The following is a 23,626-nucleotide window of genomic DNA, read 5'->3' as shown; positions in this document are numbered from 1 at the left end:
TACCCCCTGTAGGGACCCAAACCAGCAGGCTAGCACTCCCCTGGGGAGACCTCCATGCTCCACCTCCATTCCACTCACCACCACCACCCAACCCAGTGCACTGACCCAGGCCAGCAGGCCAGCGTTCCCCCAGGGGACCTCCAAGCTGGAATGCATTCCCACCTGCCACCACTCCCCCATGCCAGTGTGCAGACCCATACCAGCAGGCTAGCATTCCCTGAGAATGCCTTCCCACTCACCATCCCCCCCACCTCCCTATGCAGACCATGTGTGCAGGCTAGTACTCCCACAACTACCATGGACCTCCACATGCCGCTGCCCCTCTGTATGTTGATCCAGGCCAGCAGGCTAGGATTCCCCCCTCCCTAGGCTCTCCCACCACAAGGGACCTCTACACACACACACCCCTCGCATGTCACCTGACAAATAGCAGTCCCATATCCCCACCCTGCCCTGTGTCACAAGAGCCAGAAGTCCCATCCACCCCCTGCTACAGGGTCCCAAAGGACCCACTGCCAATCCCTTTACCTTTCAGCATGGGGGAACCACCATGCATTCCCATACTTTCCCCCTTCCACAGCCCAGCTGCAACACCAATCTTCTTTGTCCCATTCCTTCCCCCAGCCCCTGCCCCTCAGACCACCTGACCATGCAGTGTCATACCCTGAATCACAGAACAAGTCCCTTCACCAGGTCCCATGGCCCCCACCAGAGCCTCACAGACCAGTTCCTTCTGAGCAGGCAGGCCCAGTTGCCTTCAGAAGCCTAGTGAAAGCAAACATAAAAGGGAATAATCACTGAAGACACTTCAAGGGTACACTTCAGCTTCCTGCTGAATTAAATAAGGTTCCTACCCTGTGATAAGTAGACCATAGTGCAAAAGGTGTAACATGAAAAATCAATGCAAGTAAATCCAATAAGATTGCCCAGTCCCACAATGGATGTCTCTAATCAAAACATAGAAGAGACAATATGATCAGAATGCCAAAATGAAGATACAAACTATGCAACCCTGACCAAGCAAATAACAGAACTTGCATAAAAGCAACATAGGGCCTATAATCATATGAATGCTTCCCTCACTAGATTAGACCTAGTAGATAAGAACCAGAAAGGGTTCCAAAGACAGTTAAATGATCTGAAGGAGAGTGAAAAAAAAGAGGACCTCAATAACCAGCTGGCTAAGCTCAATGAAGACATAAAGAAGTGCAAGGATGAATTTCAAGAAGAATTAAGAAAATCAAAAAATGATGTGAAAAGGGAATTCAACAAAGGGATGGAAACTATACATTAAAAGAAAGTAGAAAAGGGCTGGAGAGATGGCTTAGCGGTTAAGCGCTTGCCTGTGAAGCCTAAGGACCCCGGTTCGAGGCTCGGTTCCCCAGGTCCCACGTTAGCCAGATGCACAAGGGGGCGCACGCGTCTGGAGTTCGTTTGCAGAGGCTGGAAGCCCTGGCGCGCCCATTCTCTCTCTCTCCCTCTATCTGTCTTTCTCTCTGTGTCTGTCACTCTCAAGTAAATAAATAAAAATTTTAAAAAAAAATAATAAATAAATAAAAATAAAAATAAGAAAGTAGAAAATACAAAACAAATTTAACAACCCCCAAACTCTACAGAAGTTCTCAAAAATGTAAAGGATAGAAACTCAGAATTGGAAGACAAAACAGAAGAAACAGTTTGTGAGTCCAAAAGTTTTAAGAAGTTCAAAAAATTTTGTGAACAGAACATGAGGGAAATGTGGGATACCCTTAAATGTCACAATATTCAGATCATGGGAATACCAGAAGGGGAAGAAATTCAGACCAAAGGCATGGAGACCTTATTCAACAAAATTAATGAAGAAAACTTTCCCACTCTCTCAAAAGAAAGGCCCATCAAGTTACAAGAAGCTAACAGAACTCCAAATAGATGGGACCAAAGGAGAAATTCTCCAACACATAGCATTAAAACTCTAAACATCGATACCAAAGAGAAAGTCCTAAAAGCAGATAGGGAGAAACCACACAATATATATAAAGGCAACCCCATCAGAACTATTTCAGACATCTCAATGGAAACCCTGAAAGCCAGAAGGGCTTGGAATGGAACACTTCAAAGTATAAGAACCTATGGCTTCCAGCCCAAACTACGCTACTCAGCAAAAGTATCCCTCATAATAGATGGGGAAAGAAAAATTTTCCATGCCAAAACTCAGCTTTACAACTATATGAACACAAAACCACATTCTTCTCACAGCCCATGGAACCTTCTCTAAAATAGATCATATACTGGGTCACAAAGTCTGCCTCCATATATTTAGGAAGATTGACTTAATTTTCTGCATGATATCAGATCACAATGCTGTGTTTCTAGAAATTAACAAAAAAGATGCACCAGGAATTCCATCAACTCCTGGAAACTAAACAACAAACTTTTAAACAATAAATGGGTAGTGGACAAGGTAAAAAATGAAATTGCAAAATTTCTAGAAATTAATGAAATGAGAATACATTGTACAAAAACTTATGGGATACAATGAAGGTGGTCCTCAGGGGAAAATTCATAGCACTAAATGCCTTCATAACAAAGACAGAGAGATCCCAAATCATTAACCTCTAAAGGTACTGACTGGAAAAGCAAGAATGATTCAACCCAGAAAGCTCCAGAAGGAAAGAAATAATTAAGATCAGAGTAGAAATTAATGATAAGAAAACAAGAAAATTGATGAAACATAGACATAATTCTATGAAAAAATAAATAAAATTGGCAAACCTCTGCCCAATCTGATCAAGTGAAAAAAAAAGATGCTTCAAATTAACAAAATTAGAAATGAAAAAGGAGACATCACAACAGACATAAGTGAAATTGGGAGAATCATCAGGACTTGTTTCAAAAACCTCTACTCCACAAAGCTGGATAATATGGAGGAAATGTATGAATTCCTGGACATATACCACCTACCAAAGCTAAGCTCAAAGCAGATTAATCGCCTAAAGAAACCTATCACACCCATTGAGATTGAAAAGGTAATCAAAAACCTCCCCAAAAAGAAGAGTGTCTAGGACCAGATGGCTTCTCAGCTAAATTCTATGAAACCTTCATGGAGAACTGAAACTAATTTTTCTCAAACTGTGCCACACAATAGGAGAACAGGGAAAGCTCCCCAACTCCTTTTTTGAAGCTAGTTTTGCCCTAATACCAACACCAGGCAGAGAGATGCCACAAGAAAAGAAAACTATAGGCCAATTTCCCTGATGAACTTGGATGCAAAAATCCTGAACAAAATCCCTGCAAACCAAATCCAACAATACATCAAAAGCATTATCCACCTTGATCAAGTAGACTTCATCCCAGGAACACAGGAGTGGTTCAGCATATGGAAATATATCAATGTAATATAACACATAAATAAGCTTAAACACAAAAACCACATTATCATTTTGATAGATGCAGAAAAGACCTTTGACAAAATACAACATCTCTTCATGATCAAAACATTGGAGAGAATAGGCATAGACAGTTTATACCTCAACATAAAAAAGCTCCTAAATCCCAAATAGTACTTAATGGGGAGAGATTGAAGGTATTCCCATTGAGATCAGGAACAAGACAGGGGTCTCCACTCTCACCTCTTCTCTTCAACATAGTAGTGGAAGTCCTAGCTCAAGCAATAAGACAGAAGAAAGAAAAAAAAAGGATGCTTCTTCCTAGAAGTTAAGTCAGCCACATTCACAGAATACATGATTTTATACATAAGAGATGCAAGAACCTCCATCTCAAAACTCTTAAAGGTGATTAACTCCTTCAGCAAAGTAGCAGTAAACAAAATCAATGCACAAAAATCAGTAGCCTTTCTAAGCAACATTGTCCCATTTTCAATAGCAACTAAAAAAATAATAAAATGCCTTGGAATAACACAAACTAAGGATATGAAAGACCTATACAATGAAAACATTAAAACACTCAATAAAGAAATTGAGGAGAAGCCGGTCATGGTGGCGCATGCCTTTAATCCCAGCACTCAGGAGGCAGAGGTAGGAGGATTGCCATGAGTTTGAGGCCACCCTGAGACTCCATAGTGAATTCCAGGTCAGCCTGAGCTAGAGTGAGAACCTACCTCGAAAAACCAAAAGAAAAAAAAAAGAAGAAAAAAGAAATTGAGGAGGACTTGAGGAAATGGAAAGACCTCCCATGCTTCTGGATAGGCAGGATTAACATTGTGAAGATGGCAATCTTACCAAAGGCAATATACAGATTTAATGTAATACCAATCAAAATCCCAACATTTTTCTTCACAGAGATAGAATAAATGATCTCAAAATGCATATAGAATGGCAGAAGGCCTCAGATGCCCCAGCATATCCTCAGCAAAAGAAACACCTCTAGAGGCATGACCATACCTGATCTAAACCTATATTACAAAACCATTGTAATAAAAACAACATGGTACTGGAATAAAAAGAGGATTATAGACCAATGGAAAAGAATCAAGGACCCAGACAAGTAATTACAGCTACTTGATCTTTGACAAAGGCCCTCACAATGTAGACTGGAAAAAAGACAGCATCTTCAACAAATGGTACTGGACAAACTGGATAACTATATGCAATAAAATGAAACTTGATCCACACATCTTACCATGTACAAAAAAATCAAGACCAAATGGGTCAAAGACCTCACTATAAGACTAGAAACTCGGCTACTACTAGAAGAAAAACTAGGAGGCACTTTCTATGATATAGGAATGGGAAAAGACTTCCTGACCAAAACCCAAATAGTACAGTAACTTAAATAATCACTAAACCATTGGGATCGCATAAAGCTGAAAAGTTTCTTCCAGACAAACATACAATAAGCAGAGCCACAGATTACCCACAGAATAGAAGAAAATTTTTGCCAGCTATACAACTGATAGAGGCCTAACTTCTAGAATCTACAAAGAGCTCAAAAACCTCAACAATAAAAGTCAAACAACCCACTCACAAAATGAAACAAAGAACTGGACAGGGAGTTATCAGAGAAAGAATTATAAATGGATAACACACACTTAAGAAAATGTTCATCATCCCTAAATTCCTCCTTATCCCAGTAAGGACAGCAAACATGAAAAAAAAAAAAATCAAATGAAAACAAATGATGGCAAAGATGTGGAGAAACAAGAACCCTCATTCACTGTTGGTGGGACTGTAAGAAGGTACAACCACTATGGAAAGCAATATGGAGACTCATAAAAAGGTTGACTATAGAGTTACCAACAGACCCAGTTATTCCCTTACTGGACATTTATCCTAAGGTCTCTATGCCTCATGCCAGAGAGATTTGCTCAACCATGTTTATAGCTGCTCAATTTATAATAGCTAAGAGCTGGAATCAACCCAGATGTCCATCATTAGACAAATGGATAACCAAGATGTGGTATATCTACATGATGGAATTCTACAAAACAGTAAGGAAAAAATGACACAGTGAAATTTGAATAAAAATGGACAAACCTGGAACAGATCATTCTCAGTTAACTCACCCAATCACAGAAATATATAGTCACATGGTCCCACTCATCTGTAGCTCCTAACCTTAGCCTGAGATGCTGACATACCTAATAAACATCTCGAGGACCAGACAGGAGGGGAGGGTAAGGATAGGGGTGAAGACACAAAACTGGACCCAAATGGCAATGGTACCATAAAATCCTATTCCACCACCTGGCAAGAATGAGATCCTTTACCATTGTTTTAAGAAATATTTAAGAAATCTTTTAATGTGTCTTAATATTTTTAAAAAATAGAAAATATTTTTAAACACTGAACAAAGAACACAAATTAAAGAAATCTTTTTTTTTTTTTAAGTAGCTATTCAGTCTCTGATCAGTAGAAATACTGATTCATTATAGAAATGGCCTCAGAGTGGTATTCTCCCAAACTAGCTCTCTATTTCCTCTACTCCAATCTCCCTCACTGCCTAAGTACTAAGAAGGTCACCATCATAAGGTTTGACAGTCTGAGAATGAACTTCATAAAGTTGATTTCATTTATTTTATTTATTATAGTCAATTTCCAAATTTACCTGAACAAAGCCAAATCCCTACCTTTATGCTTTATTCCCATTGAGTCACCTCCCCTGACATTTCAAAATACCCACATTTGAATTTTTAGGTGTGACGGAATTGTTGGGATAGCAATAATTATTGTGATGAATATAAAAGATGTTTGTGCCTCTATAGCTATTCTTTAGTTATGTGGTGGTTTTCACCCACTCATTTGTTGAAATCATCCTAATGTGTCTTGTCCAATGCCAGTTTATCAATATCTTTTGTAAAATTTGTTGTCCAAAATTAGTATAGTACTTAAGATGTGATCAGCACAGACTTGAGTGGAATTGTCTCTTTCTTTCTCACACTAAGTACCAAGCTTTTATCCAGGCAGCCTATGCATTAGGCTTTTTGTTGGTTTTATTTTTTTAAACAAAGTCATGTTCTTGATTCATGTGGTCTTTATAAGCAACTAAAATCTATAGGCCTTCAATCTAAGTTCAAAACTTTAAGTTATCCTTATTAAATTTAATCATGTTAATTTGGTGCTAAGATTTTTCAGGATTTTTCTCAAGTTTTTGATGTTTGTTTGTTGTTTTTAAATGTTTTTATTTGAAAGAAAGTGATAGAAAGACAGATAAAGAGAACGAGTATGGGCATGCAAGGGCCTCCTGCCACTGCAAATGAATTTCAGACACATGTACCACTCTATATCTGATATACCCTTTTAACCCCAGAGTCCTCATTGGCTCTGGCCACTACATCTGGTTGTTAAGCATCCAGGGGAAAAAATGAGAATATAGAGTATGTCTGTACCTTTTGTCTTTAATAAAACAGATATTTTTTTAAAATTTTAACATTTTGTAATAACATTTAACTTCTGTTATCTCATGACATGGTAAGTCATATCTGAAACATAGAAAACATATATATTATTTAACATTTGTAAGCACAGACAAAGCATATTAACAGTCCTGGAGGCAATTTCTATTAACAAAAATATAAATATTAACTCTGACTTTCATTTAGTTTTAGTGCCCTGGTGAGAGCCATCAATTTTGTTCCTACATTGAAGGATCTAACCTTGAGTATAAGACAAATAACAATGGCTTTTGTCATTAACAGTAAACTGAACTCAAAAATTGAGGAAGTATACAGTTATCAGAAAATGGGGAGACTTCCTTGTCTCCCTAATAATAAAAGTTACAATGAATGATGTTAGGTTACATCACTTATAAAACCTGTGTTATAAATAGAATGACTATTTAGTAAAATTAGTTTTATAAAAGAAAAATCAGTAACTAATAATAAATAAATCTTAATCTTATTAAGAATCAACTTTTTTTGTAGTTAAAACTTTAACATAGAAACATTGCCAACTTAATTAATCACTTGAAAGCAGGTTTTATAACTGTTAGCATGAGCAAAACAATATCCGTGAAACAAATTTTAGACTTCATATCCTGTGGATTTGAGACTTTTCTTTTTATAATCCTATGAAACATATTTTAAAACATGGATTTATAAATGCAGGTAAAACTTGATAACTGCCATGGGGATAATATAAGACATCTGGAAATGGTTTGATTAATAATATAGCAAATTAAGGTTACCTGTTTATATTGTTAAATCACTAAAATTATAACTTACTGTAAAGCCTAGTTAGATCTGGTTGTTGCTTGTTACGTTTATTTTAGTCCTAAGAACTGTATTATAACAAGGCTTTAGTGATCTTAGACAAGAGAGAAACTGACAGAGAACCAAAATTATATGCTGCTTGATATTTTTCCCTTTCCTCAAACTGGCAATAGGCCAGTTTGCCTAAGGACAAGGTATGGATGACACATGATTTTAAATGTGCTTGGGGTCTGAGTTAATGGGGCCAACCCATTTTTCAGAATCTAGCTTACCATGAATTTAAATAGCATATCACAATTAATGTAATTTACATTACATTGAAGTAGAAACAACCATTAACAAGTGTCTCTAAATGCTAAACAAACCTACCAAACCCTAGGTCTCTGGATTTTAGCCTCTATCTGGCAGACTTTAGGACCCAACTTGTTTGAGCCTTAGTGTCTGGCTGTGCCATGGGGTCTCTCTGTCACCATCCTGTTGTTTGTCATCTAGCATGGATCACAGCCTTGTTGTGTTTGCACATCCTACACACAGCATATCTCCATATGCAGAGTGCCACATGGAGTCTCATCAGCATGACTGTGCAAGCTATTTCAATCTATGTCCCACAGCACTACAGCAGACACAAACCAGCACTGCCAGACTCTGTATATCCCCACAGATTAGCATGGTCACTAGTATCTGAAATTCAGCTTCATGTTCAATCTCACATTGACACATAATCATTCTGAGTTTAAAACATTTGTTTCCAAGTTATTCCCATTAATTTCTGTTTTATCTAAATGGGATCAGTCTCACATTGGCTAGAAGAATCTGATGAGTAGGGCAAACATAGCAGAGAGGATAGGCATGTAGAGCAAAACTGTTTACATATGGGGAGTTTTGGACACCTTGTCTGTGTAGTGGCAGAAGTCATTTAAATCAGTAAGAATTTGGAAATCAAAGTATTGTTTTCAGGCCATAATGGACCCATTGTCCAATTTATATTGAGGCCAGGCCATGTTGTAATAAAAGATTAAATGGCAAGGTTGCACACGATCTCAGGAGGGGGAGAGAGAGAAGGAAGGAGGCACGAATGTATGCATGTATGTATGTATGTAAGTATGTATGTACGTACGTACGTATGTAAAATGGTTTTGGTGGCTGCAGTCACAGCTAGGCCAGGCCAGGGGCTCACAGATCAGAGCACCTTGGGAGACCAAGCCAGGGATGTGTAAATCAGAGTGCCTCAATGCCACTAGTGGAAAAGGCAGTCGGGGGCTCAGAACAGAGGCCAGTTGCACCATGAAACAGCAGCAGAGGTGCACTCTATCAGCTAAGAGTAGTTGAGGAAGCTCAGTGGGGAGAAGGAGGAAGAGAGGTAAGAAGAACAGTATCCCAAAGCTGGAAAACCAAGCCAAAAAGAGCCCCTTGGGGCTCAGTGGATCAGACAGAGGGAAAGCCCCAAGGAGTCACAAATGTGTCTTTCTTGAGACCTGGAGAGCCCAGAAGTGGGTGAAGGGTGTGGCCTGGTGTACTGGTATGACATAGATGAGAGAGAGAGAGATTCCCTGAGAGCAGGCCAACTCATGAGGGACTGAGGAGGAGAGGATGAGGGAAGGAGAAGTAAAGCCAAATTGTGGTGAGTGAGGAGCCTGCACCTGGCAGATGGTCCAAGGTCTTCAGAGGGTCAATGGCAGCTCAGTGGTCTGGTCAGGGGGAAAAGGAGCTTCAGCCACCCAAGGATGCAACCAGGAGCCTCCTATCTGAGTCACAGCACCAAATGTAAAGGTCATGAATGACCAGACCTCACAAGCCCAAGCCCACTCTGAGGCAGGAAAAGAGCTATTTAATGGGGCCCAAGCTGCTGGTATGCCTCACAGGAGGGAGAAAGAGTACAGCAGGTGTAAATCTAGATTGCTTGGGTTTTCATAGAGTTCCCCCCCCCCCCCGCCCACTTTGGGAGGTGGTACAAAGAACAAAGGACTGAAGAATTCAAGGGACAGCAGGTACCAAAAAGAGAAGCTAATTAATCGGGGGGACAGAGACCAAACAGAGGAGGTAATTAATCAGAGAATGAGTTACTGTAAGACCCCCAAATCGAGGACCCCACGCTCTGCCCAAATATGGCGACACCCCAAATCACTCACAAGAAGCGGTCTTGATGCAAACTGCAAGAGGATTTTATTCCAAGTGCGCTGGAGCCCACAGTCGTACACCGCACAGGGGTAGAGGACTGCAGAGCCCCGAATGCAGGAATGGGACAGTTTTTATAGGGTTTCTAACAAAGCCTGTGCATTAGACCAATCAGTCTCCTATGACCTTGGTGGTCAGCATTTGTGCAGGTCCTTGGGTGGGAGTAGCAGAGTGTGGTATCAGTCTCCTATGACCTTGGAGGTCAGCATTTGCGCAGGTCCTTGGGTGGGAGTAGCAGAGTGTGGTATCAGTCTCCTATGACCTTGTTGGTCTGAGGCAGGCTGCTACAGCTTATGGTACAAGCTACTAAGGCTTACAGTATGGGCTATTAAGGCTTATGGTGCAGGCTATTTACAGAAACCAAATAAGTGGTTCACTTCATTACTCATTTCCCATCCTTGAGGGCTATCTCATGCCCTTTTTACCTAGTTTTATATTAGGAGCGGGCTCTGATATAATGAGAAGAGGGATTCTTTACTTGCTTTCAACAGAGAGTAAAGCCTGGAGTTTGAGGTATGCCGGGGCCCGCTTAAGCTCCCTTTGGAGTGTGATAGTATTTCTGGGCTTCTGAATTCTTGGGCCCTTCATTACCATCAGAAAAGGAGACAGGTGGTCTCAAAGATAAGTTTAGCGGGAAAACTGTAGCTGAGGCCATTGTTAAGTCAGGAGAATAAGGGTTAGGCAATGTAAACATCTAAAGTTGCATCAGTCAGGCTTCTGTCATTCTCTTCCTTTATCTCGATTCCATTTTGGGACTCTTCACCTACCTAACATTTATATTAAAAAAGAAGGCTATGGAAGGGTATGGACCTTATCTCTAAGTAATTGAATGATTTATAAATTTCATGATTTTCCTGATTTTTAAGCAAATACATGATGCAACGAATATGAAGAAGAAAGCATGTGGGACTTTATCTTAACAGATACTGTTTATTGAAGCACAGCAAGGGGCCACAGCCTTCCTATGGGGTGGATGCTGAAGCCCTGAGCAAGGAAGGGGTCAAGCAGTGAAATGATTGCAAACCTCTTCTCAGGCTTGAGGCTGCAATGGAACATTTATAGCTGAGCAGACTTTTATACAAAATGAGGGGTGAGAAGAGCATAAGCAAGGATGTGTGTCGGAGAAAACAAGATAGGAACAAGGCCATTTCCCTTGTTGATGAGACAGTTAACAGTGGCTTTTCATTAAAAAGGTATTTGTTTCTTTTTCAGGCCGAAAGTCTAGGAAAATGTTATTACCAAGGAATTTGACCTTCATTCCCAAGCCTCTGTTTTAGAGCGGGCTTGTCTCAGCAACTTTAGAATTTTATTAACCCTTCACATGACTCACTGACAAATGTATAATTACATTACAAATGCATCAGTTTATACAAAATCTTTGTTTAAACAGCCTCATTGAGCTATCCCTACAATACATGAATTTTAATGTATATAAGCAAAAAGAGTCTTTTTTAAAAGTTCATAAAAGAGTGAGCACACGTCCTGTGAGATAATGTTCGCCCTCTGGCTGATTCAAGGAAGTGAGCTCATTTCCTATTCCTATGGGACAAGGCTCCACCTCTGCCAGCCATTTGCGTGAATTCACCTCCTACAGGACAAGGCTCTGCCTCTATGCCAGTCCAATGAAATCATCTTCTATGTGACAAGGCCCCACCTCTGCTCACTAGTCCATTTTCTGTGGGACAAGACTGTGCCTGTGCTATTCAAGTGAGTTCATCTCCTGCGTGACCAGGGCCCTTCCTCTGCCCATCCGTGGCCCATAATGTCAGCACCCTCCCTGGGTTTCACCCCATCCACAAATAAGCTTCAATCTTCTAAGGCCGAACTTCCTGGTCCAGGGGCTCCTTCCCTAGATTACTGAAAAACAAAAATAAATGTGGAGACCTGTGGCCTGAGCAGGAGTATTGATTTTCTTCCCCTTCTTTGTTATCATTTGGTTTGTTAGTTGGTTGGTTAGATTATGTTTGCATATTTTCATTATATTTTTGTTTGATCTTCTATGGGATGCAGCACATGTTACTGCTTTTGTCTTTCTAACATTTTAGTAGCTTAATTTCTTTTTCTACTTGGCTATTTTTATAACTACTTGCAACTCTGTATGATGTTAACCCACTGTATTTGAGCCTATGCCTTATCAAAATAGACCTGCATAACTGTCTCTCACTTTTATATACCAACTGTTATAGTCAGGTTTGCATTGCTAGCAGAAATCACCCAACCAAGAGCAGCTTGTTGGGGGAAAAAAAGGTTTATTTCAGCTTATAGACTTGAGGGGAAGCTCCAGGATGGCAGGGAAAATGATGACATGAGCAGAGGATGGACATCACCTCTTGGCCAACCTAAGATAGACAATAGCAATAGGAGAGTATACCAAGCACTGACAAGGGAAAGCTGGCTATTATACCCATAAGCCTGACCCCAACAATACACTTCCTCCAGGAGGCATTACCTCCCAAATCTTCATCAGCTGAGGGAACACCTGAATCAAACCACCACACCAACTTCAATCTTCTATGCTATATTTCTATATCTAAAATAGTCTCAATACTACTTCTCATACCTCCAATCCACATATTTTCCACTTTCTACTGTACTCCCCCTTTCCTCTTTTCCTCACTCATTCCATTTTACTATTTCCCTACTGATAGTCTTTACTCTGAAAAATGCATCTTTTCCAACTGAGTCCAATACTACCGTCTTTAAAATATAAAAGTGTCACAACTATAATGCAAAGAGATCTCTTACAACTTGGCAAAGCCAAACTAATAGATAAATGAGTGGAAAGAACCACTGTGACACCCCTGACCCCTGAAAATAACTGCAGGAAATACAATGCCTAGAGAAGTGAATTGTAGGTGCACTCACAAAATAAAAAATAAATTAAATAGAGTTGGAGGAAGGATGGAGAGATGACTCAGCAGTTAAGGTGCTTGTCTGTGAAGCCTCAGGGCCCATGTTCAATTCTCCAGATCCCCTATAAGCCAGATGCACAAATGTGAGGCACACACTAGATTGCACATGCCCACTAGGTGGCATAGTGTCTTGAGTTTGACTGCAGTGGCTGAGGCCATGGCATGCCCATTCTCTCTCCCTCACTCTCTATCTTTCTCTGTCATAAAAAATAGAGTTAGAAAAAACACTAGAAGTTAAATTTGAAAAATGTATCCATTCTAACAGATGTGTAAAACTCAACAAAGAAACACAAGAAATATGAGACAATTCACTACAAAACATTCCCAACCTCTCAATTCCCCTATAATGGAAGCTGAAATCACCAAGATAGGTGAAATTTCAGAAAAAGGATTCAGAATGATACTTTTAAAAGAACAATGACCATATGGAAGACTCAAATAAGCAGATGAAATAACTAAGGAAGTATATCCAAGACTTTGACAAAACAGTCTCCAAAATGAATGAAATGGACAAATGGAAGTCAGAACATGGAAGACAAATTCAGCAAAGAAATTGACACACTGGAAAATAATCCAATGGGATCAATAAAATAAGATGCACCAGACAACATCACTGACAGACAAGACCATGCAGAAAAACAAATTTCAGGAATGGAGGACACTGGCAAGACAATACTATACATGAAATATAAAGAAAAAAAAAAAAACTCAAGGAACATGACCAACACTTCCAAGCAATGTGGAGCACATCCAAGCAACCAGTCATGGGGTAAAAGAAGGAACTGAGACAACCAAGAGGCATAAGTGATTTAGTAACATCATAGCATAAAACTTCCCAAATCTAGAAAAAGAAGTTGGCAATCATACATAAAAGGCATTTAGCACCCAAAACATACACAACCAGAAAAGGACCTGTAATAGTCAATATGTCAAGAACACAAAGTAGGGCTGGAGAGATGGCTTGGTGGTTAAGGCATTTGCCTGCAGAACCAAAGGACCCAGGTTTGATTCACCAGGACCCACATAAGCCAGATGCACAAGGGGTGCATGCTTCTGGTGTTCGTTTGCAGCTGCTGAAGGCCCTGGCATGCCCATTCTCTCTTTCTCTCTCTCTCTTCTTCTCTCTTTCCCTCTCTCTCTCTCTCTCTCTCTCTCTCTCTCTCTCTCTCTCTCTCGTGTGTGTGTGTGATATAAATAAATAAAATATAAAAAAGAATACAAAGTAAAGAAACAATATATAAAGGCAGGAATAGCAAAACGGCTTTAGATCTTTCCTTGCTAACCCTAAAAGCTGGAAAAGCTTAGGACAATATATCTCAATACCTGAAAGTAAAAAATCTGCCAATCAAGAGTGCTGAACCTGGGGCTGGAGAGATTGCTTAGTGGTTATGGCATTTGCCTGCGAGGCCAAAGGACCTAGGTTCAATTCCTCCAGGACCCACATGAGCCAGGGGCACATGCGCCTGGAAATTCCCTGGCTAGAGGCCCTGGTGTGCCAATTCTCTCTCTCTCTCTCTCTCTCTCTCTCTCTCTCTCTCTCTCTCCCTCTTCTCTCTATCTCTCTTTGCTTGAAAATAAATACATAATTTAAAAAAAGAAAAGAGTGCTGAACCCAGCAAAGTTATCTTTCAAAATTGATGGAGGGCTGGAGAGATGACTCAGTGGTTAAGGCATTTGCTTGCAATGCCTGACAAGCCAGGTTTGACTCTCCAGCACCCATGTAAGTCCAGATGTACAAAGTGACGCATTCATCTGGAGTTAATTTGCAGTGGCAAGAGGCCCTGGTGCACCCATTTGCTGTCTCTCTGTGTTTGCAAATGAATAAATGAAATATTTTTTTTAAAAAAACTGATGGAGTGGTCTGGAGAGATGACTTAGCATTAAGGTGCTTGCCTGTGAAGACAAAAGATCCAGGTTCAATTTCCCAATGATCATGTAAACCAGATGCACAAGGTGGTGCATGTGTCTGGAGTTTGTTTGCAAAATGGCTAGAGAACCTGGTATGCCCATATTCATTCATTCTCTCTCTCTCTCTCTCTCTCTCTCTCTCTCTCTCTCTCTCTCTTAAATAAATAAATGACAAAAATGTAAAAAAAGTAGAAATATTTAATATTTTTTTAAAAAAATTGATGAAAAAATAATATTTCAAGGCAAGCACAAAATAAGCAAATAATGGTAACCAAACCAGTACTACAGAAAATTCCTAAAGGACTACTATGTAGGAAAGAGGAAGAAAAACAGTCTCAGATCTAGGGAGATGGTTTAGTGCATAAATCACTTGATATACAACTTATAGATCAGAAATTTGGACCCAGCATCTGTGTAAATACTGGATGGATATGGAAGCTGCCTGTGACTCCCATACCCAGGAGGTGGAGACAGAGGACCTCCAAGCAAGCTAACTAAATAGACCGGCTCAAGTGGTGAAATTTGGGCTCAAGTGAGAGACCTTAGATAAGTAGATAAAGAGAACAATCCAGACACCCAAGGTCAACCTCTAGCTTCCACATGCATACACACACATGTGGACCCACACTTATATGAACATGCATACAGACATGTACACAAACCACACACACACACATATGTAAGAAAGAAAAAAGTCTCAACTACAAGAACACATGAGAGTATGCATCATGAAAGAAGCACATTAACAAGTAAAAACTGTAAAAGAATCATGCCCTGTTGTGTTTAACAAACTCCCAAAACTAACAAGACAGGATGAAAAGGAGTACCAACAACCTAGCCAACTACAGTATCACCTAACAAAATCATATAAAAGTCCCTTGTAATAATAACTTTAAATATAAATGGCTTTAATAAAAAGACACAGACTAACTGACTGGATCAAAATACAAAAAGTAACTATTATCTGTTGTCTCTAAGAAAAAAAACAACTACCTATCAAAGACATCCAAAATCTGAATACCAGAGGATGAAAACCCACCAAGCAAACAGAAATTGTAAATAAGTAAGTATGGCTTATTCTTATATCTGACAATGAAAACTTGAAACCAAAATTACTGAGAGGATACAGAAGGCCTGTAAATAGTAATAAAAGGAACAGTTAATCAAGAAGACATAACTATTGTAAACATTTATGAAACAAATATTGGGGCCCCAGTTTTATAAAACAAGCACTAAAAGGCACAAATGGTCACATAGGTCTTAAAACACAGTAATAGTGGGAGACTTTAATATTTCACTCACATATTTAGATATGTCCTCCAAAGTAAATATCAGCAAAGATACTTCAGAGCTACAATATATCATACACCAACTAGTATCAACAGATACAGAATATCCCAGCTAAGAGATGGGAATACACATTATTCTTAGTGGTACAAGGGACTAGCTCCAAAATTTAACATACCATGGGCCACAAACCAAGCCATAACAAACAAAAGATAGAAATGCAAAAATCTAGAAATTAGTGCAAGAGAACATTCAGAGAAACTATACAAATATTTGGAGACTAAACAATACAGTATTGAATGGATAGTATGTCAGTAGAGAAATCAGGAAGGAAAATTTTTAATTCTAGAAACAATAATACAACCTACCAGAGATACAACCAAAGTGTCCCTAAGAAGAAAGTTTATAGCCATTAATGCTCACATTTTAAAAAATGCAGAGAGATAAGAGGCTGGAGAGATTGCTTAGTGGTTAAGGTGCTTGCCTGAAAAGGCTAGGGACCCAGATCCAATTCCACAGAACCCACATAAGACAGATACACATGGTGGGACATAAAAATTGTTTGCAGTGGCTAGAGGCCATGGCATCTCCCTCTCTCTTTCTCTCTCTCTCTCTCTCTCTCTCAAATAAATTATTTAAAATTTAAAAAAGAACAGGGAAATAAATGCCACATGTTCTCTCCTATGTTTGCATCCTAATTTCAAATGTTTAGACTTTTATGTGAGTTGGAGTAAGTTAGTAGTACAGGCCAGGAAGCAAGAATGGGGCCATAAGGGAGGGAGCAGAGGGGAGGGCTTAAGGGGAGAATATAGTAAATATGTAAGCAGAGGAAAAGACTACTTGGGGTAGAAATAGTCTAAGCAGAGTCGGGAAGAAGATGGAAGAGAAAAGGGGTGGGAGGAGGGTTAATCAAAATTTTAGATGTTGGAATATAATGCTGGAACTGAAATGGAAACTGGCTCCCTCCTGGCTAGCCCTCATAGTGCTAGAGAGCCCTATTGGAACTGCTAGAGGACAATGCTTACCAACAGCATGAATAAGCAAGGGCCCTGCAGACTACAAAATCAACCAGCTGGACAAGAAGTACACATATGTGCAATAGTGTCATGTAACCTCTACAGGTAACCAACTGTTCTGTGATTGGACACTGGCCCTCTCAATGGAAGGGAACTCATCTCTGCACCTGGAAATGAAAGTCAGCATCCCATGGTTAGGAAAGAGTGGCCTGACACACCTGTGGTGGTTTGATTCAGGCATCCTGCCATAAACTTAGTAGTTCCGGATGCTAGGTTCCCAGCTGATGGAGATTTGGTAATTAACACCTTCTGGAGGTAGTGTATTGTTGGGGGCAGGCTTATGGGTGTTATAGCCAGTTCCCCTATGCCAGTGTTTAGCACACTCTCCTGTTGCTATGGTCCACCTTATGTTGGCCAGGGGGTAATGTCCGCCCTCTGCTCATGTGTTCATTTTTCCTGTCATTATGGAGCTTCCCCTTCGAGCCTGTAAGCCAAAACAAACCTCTTTTTTCCCACAAGCTGCTCTTGGTTGGGTGATTTCTACCAGCAATGCAGACCTGACAGCAACAGTAAACTGGTACTGAGGAGGGGGATTGCTGCTAGATACCTGACTATGTGGCTTTGGCCTTTTGGAGCTGATTTTCAAGAGGAATGTGGAAGGATTTGAAACCTTGGCCTAAGAGACAATTTGCAGGGCTGTAAGTACAGCTTGATAGACTATTCTGGTCAGAGTTGAAAGACCTGAACACAGTAAGAACTATGGACTGTGAGGTTTGGCTTGTGAGGGTGAGAAAGAGCTTTGCTTGGACTGGGCTAGCAGTTTGTGTGAGAAGCTTGTTGTTATGCCCATGTCCTGAGAGGTTGTGCAGGGTTGCTTTGCATAGAAATGAACTGGAGTGAGCAGAGGGATATGGCATAGAAAGAAAAATCTTTAGGTGAACTGCTGCCTGTTCAGCTGCAACTGAGAAATTACAACCTTGGAGACTGGGCCAGCTGACCTGCACTGGGGCAACAGGAAGAATGTAGACTCTTTTGAAGAGGTCTGAGTGCTCAAGGAGTGTCCTGTTCTTCAAAGTCTGCTTTATTCCGCCCTGGATTAACAAATTGGCACCCTGCCTGGTATTGTGGAGCATAAGAAATTCAGGAAAGAGAGGGTTATTGAGTTTACAACATGGTCTTGTGTTTTGGAAATGGCCATGGACAGTGTGAAGCAAGTTTGCTAGATGCCTGCATGGAGACCACATGGGGCCATAAGGATGAACTGTGATTTGCAATGGAGACCCAGTGGAGATGTTATGAATTAGCCCAATAAAAACTACTTCTTCACTAGCTAATAATATATATGTTAAAAAGAGAGAGTTTGGACAGAGGTGTCCTGTGGAAGTAGACAATATCATGTCCAGAAGCCACAGATTATTATTACAAAATTGTCAGTGCCAGGGATAGGATATGTTCCAACGGCTTGTTAGCTGATGCCCCCAAAACATTACAGGCTATTGCCAAGTCTATGGATTGCCCTCCAGAGCCAGATGGTAACACTCTATTGCTGAAGGCCACATACTTGAGTTACAGAACATTGAGAAATCAAGATGGAGCTGAGCTGCAAGCCTCCTTGCTATTGATTAGCTATTCAGGATGCTGGAAATGCTTATGCAGCCTGCTATGGCAGAAAAGTCATCAATAGTCTTAGCCAGAAGTGGACCCTACAAGCTTAATGGCTGGTTATCCAGGTCAAATGAACCCATTGGTGCAATGGTGGCATGTCTTTTATGGGGGAAACCATCTGCTTTCTGATTGGACTAGAGGCCCACTCCACTGGAGGGAAATCCTGCCTGGTACTAAAAACCTAATTAAAAGCCTATGGAAAGTACTACTGATGTTTGGCAAAATGGATGGATTACACCCACAAAACTGTTCTCTAAATAGTTGTATTTATGCCCATATATTAGTGCTAATCTCACTTTTGGTTAGTGAAGCTTCTCTTTTCAGATGGCATCAACCACTGGGGTGATTCAAACCTCACCAAAGTCCTAAGAAGTGTCATGTGTGTGTACAGCACTGAGACATCACTATCACATCTCCCAAAGTTCAGGGACCATAATGGAAGAGGTGGGAGAGAGGATGTAAGTGCCAAAGGAAGGGTAGGAGTGCTTACAATACTGTTTTGTATACACAAACTGGCCTTGATAATCATGACCTCACAATGGTTGATGGTACTGCTCAAGACCTACATAAGAGGAAGGGGGAAATTATGACATCAAAATAAAAGAGTAGTTGGAAAGAAGGGATTCAGTCGGGCATAATGGCACATGCCTTTAATCCCAGCACTCAGGAAGCAGAGATAAGAGGATCATCAGTAGTTCAAGGCCACCCTGAGACTACATAGTGAAATCCAGGTCAGCCTGAGCTACAGTGAGATCTTATCTTGAAAAACAAAAAAAGGAGGGGTGCTGGGGATTCAGCAGAGGGCAGACAGGAAGGAGAAAAGAGAAGGTAGAAGGAGAAGATTGTAATCACAGTATATTGTTTATATATATGGAGGTTATCAGGGAAGATTTTTTTTTAATTCAGGAATATCTCAAACAACCAACAACATACATTAAAACTCATGGGGCAGGGGAGAAGACAATTCCAAACCCAGTAGATGACAAAAAATAATAAAACATAGGGCAAAAAATAACTAAAAATATAGACTAAAAGAACAATCAATATACAGAATCAAAGAGCTTATTCTCTGAATAAGTTAAAAATATTGACAAACCTATAGCCAAATTAATCAAAAAAATAGAAGACCCAAATATATAAGATTTGAGATTTTTTTTAAAACAGGGATTTGATACAACAGAACCAATGAAATCTAGACAATCTTTAGGAAATGCTATGAAAACAGATTTCAAAAGGCTGGAAAATCTAGGTAAAATACATAAATTTCATTTTTTAATTTTAAAATATTTTATTTATTTATTTCTATGGAGGGGGGAGAGAGAGAGAATATAGGAACATCAGTGCTTCTAGATGCTGCAAGTGAATTCCAGATGCATGTACCACTTTGTGCACCTGGCTTTATGTGGTGTTGCAGTAAGGTTCACATTGCTGTCAGAAAATACCCAACCAAGAGCAGCTTGTGGGAAAAGGGGTTTATTTTGGCTTACAGACTCAAGGGGGAGCTTCATGATGGCAGAGGAACACAATGTCATGAGCAGAGAATGGACATCACCTCCTGGCTAACATCCATTGGACAACAACAGTAGAATATACCAAACACTGGCAAGAAGCTGGCTACAACACCCATAAGCCCACCCCCAACAATACACTGCCTCCAGGAGGATTCAATGCCCAAATTGCCATTTACTGGGACCTAGCATTCAGAACACATAAGTTTATGGGGGACACCTGAATAAAACCACCACATCCTGCCTCTAGCCACCATAAGCTGATAACAATACATGATGCAAAATGTAATGCATCCATCCAACTTTTAAAAGTTGCCATAGTTTTTATTAATCCAAATGATGTTCAAACATCCCCATAGCCCAAGGTCTTTTAACTGAGCCATAACACCAAAAAACAAATAAACCATAATGGGACAAAATAAGCAGTCTCACTGCAAAAGATATCATTGGGCATAGATAGCAAAGAAATATTCAACCAATACAAGACTTAAATAGGGAAAACATCAAACACTATAGCTCCAAGTCCAACAGCTCTAGTGAAAAGTCTCCAAGTCCAATAACTCTAACCAGTGACAAGTCTCTGGAGTTCCAGTTCACCCTACAGCTAGGCTACTTATCATCTCAAGAAAACTTCATACAGTGCTAGCAAGTCTCCCTGACAGCTATCCCATGGTCCTGGCATCTCCATTGGATCTCCACTGCAACCCATAGCTCATCCTCATGGCTCCATTGGGCTCAACATAAGCAATTCAACAAGCCTGCTTCGCACTGCCCATGCCAGTTCCAAAATACAAAACCATGTTTCAAATTAAATGACCCTCTCTTTCCTGCATGTGTTATGCTCCATAATACCAGATGGGCTACCAACTTGTTAATCCAAGGGTGCATAAAGCAGACTTTGAAGAACAAGACACTTCTTTGGCATTCAGGCCCCTTCAAAAGTTCTGTATTCTTCCTGTTGTCCCAATGCAGATTAACTGTCCCAGTCTAAAAGGTTGTAATTTCCCATACAATTGCAGCTGAAAAGGCAGAAGTTATGACCCAAAGATTTCATTTTTTTTCTGTGCCATATCCCTCTGTTCATACCAGTCCATTTCTATGCAATGCAACCCTACAAAAGTTATCAGGACATGGTCATAATAGCAACCTTCTTACACAGACTGCTTCTACCCAGTCCAGGCAAAGCTCTTTCTCACCCTCATAAGCCAAACCTCACAGTCTATAGTTTTTATTGCATTCAGGTCTTTCAACTCTGACCAGAATAGTCCACCAAGCTGTACTTATAGCACTTCAAGTAATCGCTTGGGCCAAAATTTTACATTTGTCCACATTCCTCCTGAAAAACAGTTCCAAAAGGCCAAAGCCATGGAATCAGGTTTCTAGCAGCATTGATCCCACTTCTCAGTATCAACTTTACTGTTGCAGTCAGGATTGCATTGCTGGCAGAAAACACCCAACAAAGAGCAGCTTGCGTGAAAAGGGTTTTCTTTGGCTTACAAACTCAAGGAGAACCTCCATGATGGCTGGGGTAAACAATGGCATGAACAGTGGGTGGACATCAGCTCCTGGCTAACATCTGGTGGGCAACAGCAACAGGAGAGTGTGCCAAACACTGGCAAGAGGAAGCTGACTATAACACCCATAAGCCCACCCCTGACAATACACTGCTTCCAGGAGGATTCAATTCCAAAATTACCATTAGTGGGTACTGGGGACTCAAACCTGGGTTATTAGGCTTTTTGGGCAAGTACCTTAATGGCTGAGCCAGCTTTCCAGCCTGAAATGCATAAATTTCTAAGTGCATATGTCCTATGTACATTAATGCTGGAATATATAAATAATTATTGCAGACCTATAGGGAACAATGAGACTGGAGCAATAATTAAAAGTCTCCTCATAAATAAAAGCCCAGTACCAGATAGATTCACTGTTGAATTCTGTCTAACTTTTTTTAAATTTATTTTTATTTGAGAGAGAGGGAGAATGGGGCAGAGAGAAGGAGGTCAAGAGAGAGAGAATGGGGACACCAGGGCCTCTAGCCATTGCAAATAACTCCAGACATATGCACCAGCTTGTGCATCTGGTTTATGTGGGTACTAAGGAATCAAACCTGGGTCCTTAGGATTTGCAAGCAAGCACATTAACCAGGAAGCCATCTCTCCCATCTGAATTCTGTCAAACTTTTAAGGAAGATCTAAATTCAACACTTCATAAACTGTTCCACAAAATATAATGGGAAGGAACAATGCTAAATTATTTTTATCAAGCCTATTATTCTTTTACCAAAACTGGATAAAGACAAAACAATAAAAGAAAACTACAGACCAATTTCTCTGATGAATATTGATGTAAAAATTCTCAATAAAATGCTCACAAACCCAATTCAAGAAAACATTAAAAACATCAAACATCATGACTTACAGGTTTCACACAGGGATCTGAGGTTGGTTTAAAATATAGAAATCAATAAATATAATGTTTAATATAACAAATTATATAATAATATAATACAATTGTTAAATATAATATAATAATAAATATAATATAGTATAACATAAAATAATAATAATATAATAAATATTTATAGTATAATATAAGAATATAAATAAACTTAAAGACAGAAATGACATGGTCAAGTCAGTAGATGCAGAAAAGGCATTTTACAAAGTCCAACATACCCTCATCATAAAAGTTCAACATACCCATCATAAAAGGGAAATTAGTAATAGAAGGAACTTGCCTCAAAGCAAAAGAGTTATATATGATAATAAACCTATAACCAACATTGTACTAAGTGGAAAAGCACTTGAAAGCTCAGAACAAGACAAGTGTGCCCACATCTCCATTCATATTTAATATAGGCTTGAAATCTTAGAGCAATAAGACATGAGAAAGGTCTGAAAAGGATACAAATAGAAAAGGAAGTAATGATGCTATATGTGATGCCAGTCCATTTCTATGCAATGCAACCCTGCCCAATTTCCCAGGACATAAGCAGGCAGAAGGTAGCAAGGCGTTCACACAAACTGCTTCTAGAACAATCCCAACAAAGTTCTTTCTCACCCTCATAAGCCAAACTTCATAGTCCATAGTTCTTACCGCATTCAGGTCTTTCAACTCTGACCAGAATAGTCCATCAAGCTGCACTACAGCACTGCAAGGCATCTCTTATGCCAAGGTTTCAAATTTGTCCACATTCCTCCTGCACATCAGCTTCAAAAGGCCAAAAGCTACACAGTCAAATTTCTAGCAGCAATGACCCCACTTCTCAGTACCAACTTTACTGTTGCAGTCAACTCCTTGTTGGTACTTTACTGTTGCAGTCAACTCCTTGTTGCTGGCAGAAAGCACCTATCCAAAAGCAGCTTGTAGGAGGAAAGGGTTTATTTCACCTTACAGACTCAAGGGGATGCTTCATGATGGCAAGAGAAAATATGGCATGAGCAGAGTCTGGACATCACCACCTGGCTAACATCAGGTGGACAACAGCAGAATGAGAGTGTGCCAAAA

This window comes from Jaculus jaculus, chromosome 4, assembly GCF_020740685.1.
Source record: "Jaculus jaculus isolate mJacJac1 chromosome 4, mJacJac1.mat.Y.cur, whole genome shotgun sequence".
Taxonomy (NCBI): Eukaryota; Metazoa; Chordata; class Mammalia; order Rodentia; family Dipodidae; genus Jaculus; species Jaculus jaculus.
This window is presented reverse-complemented; position numbering follows the sequence as displayed.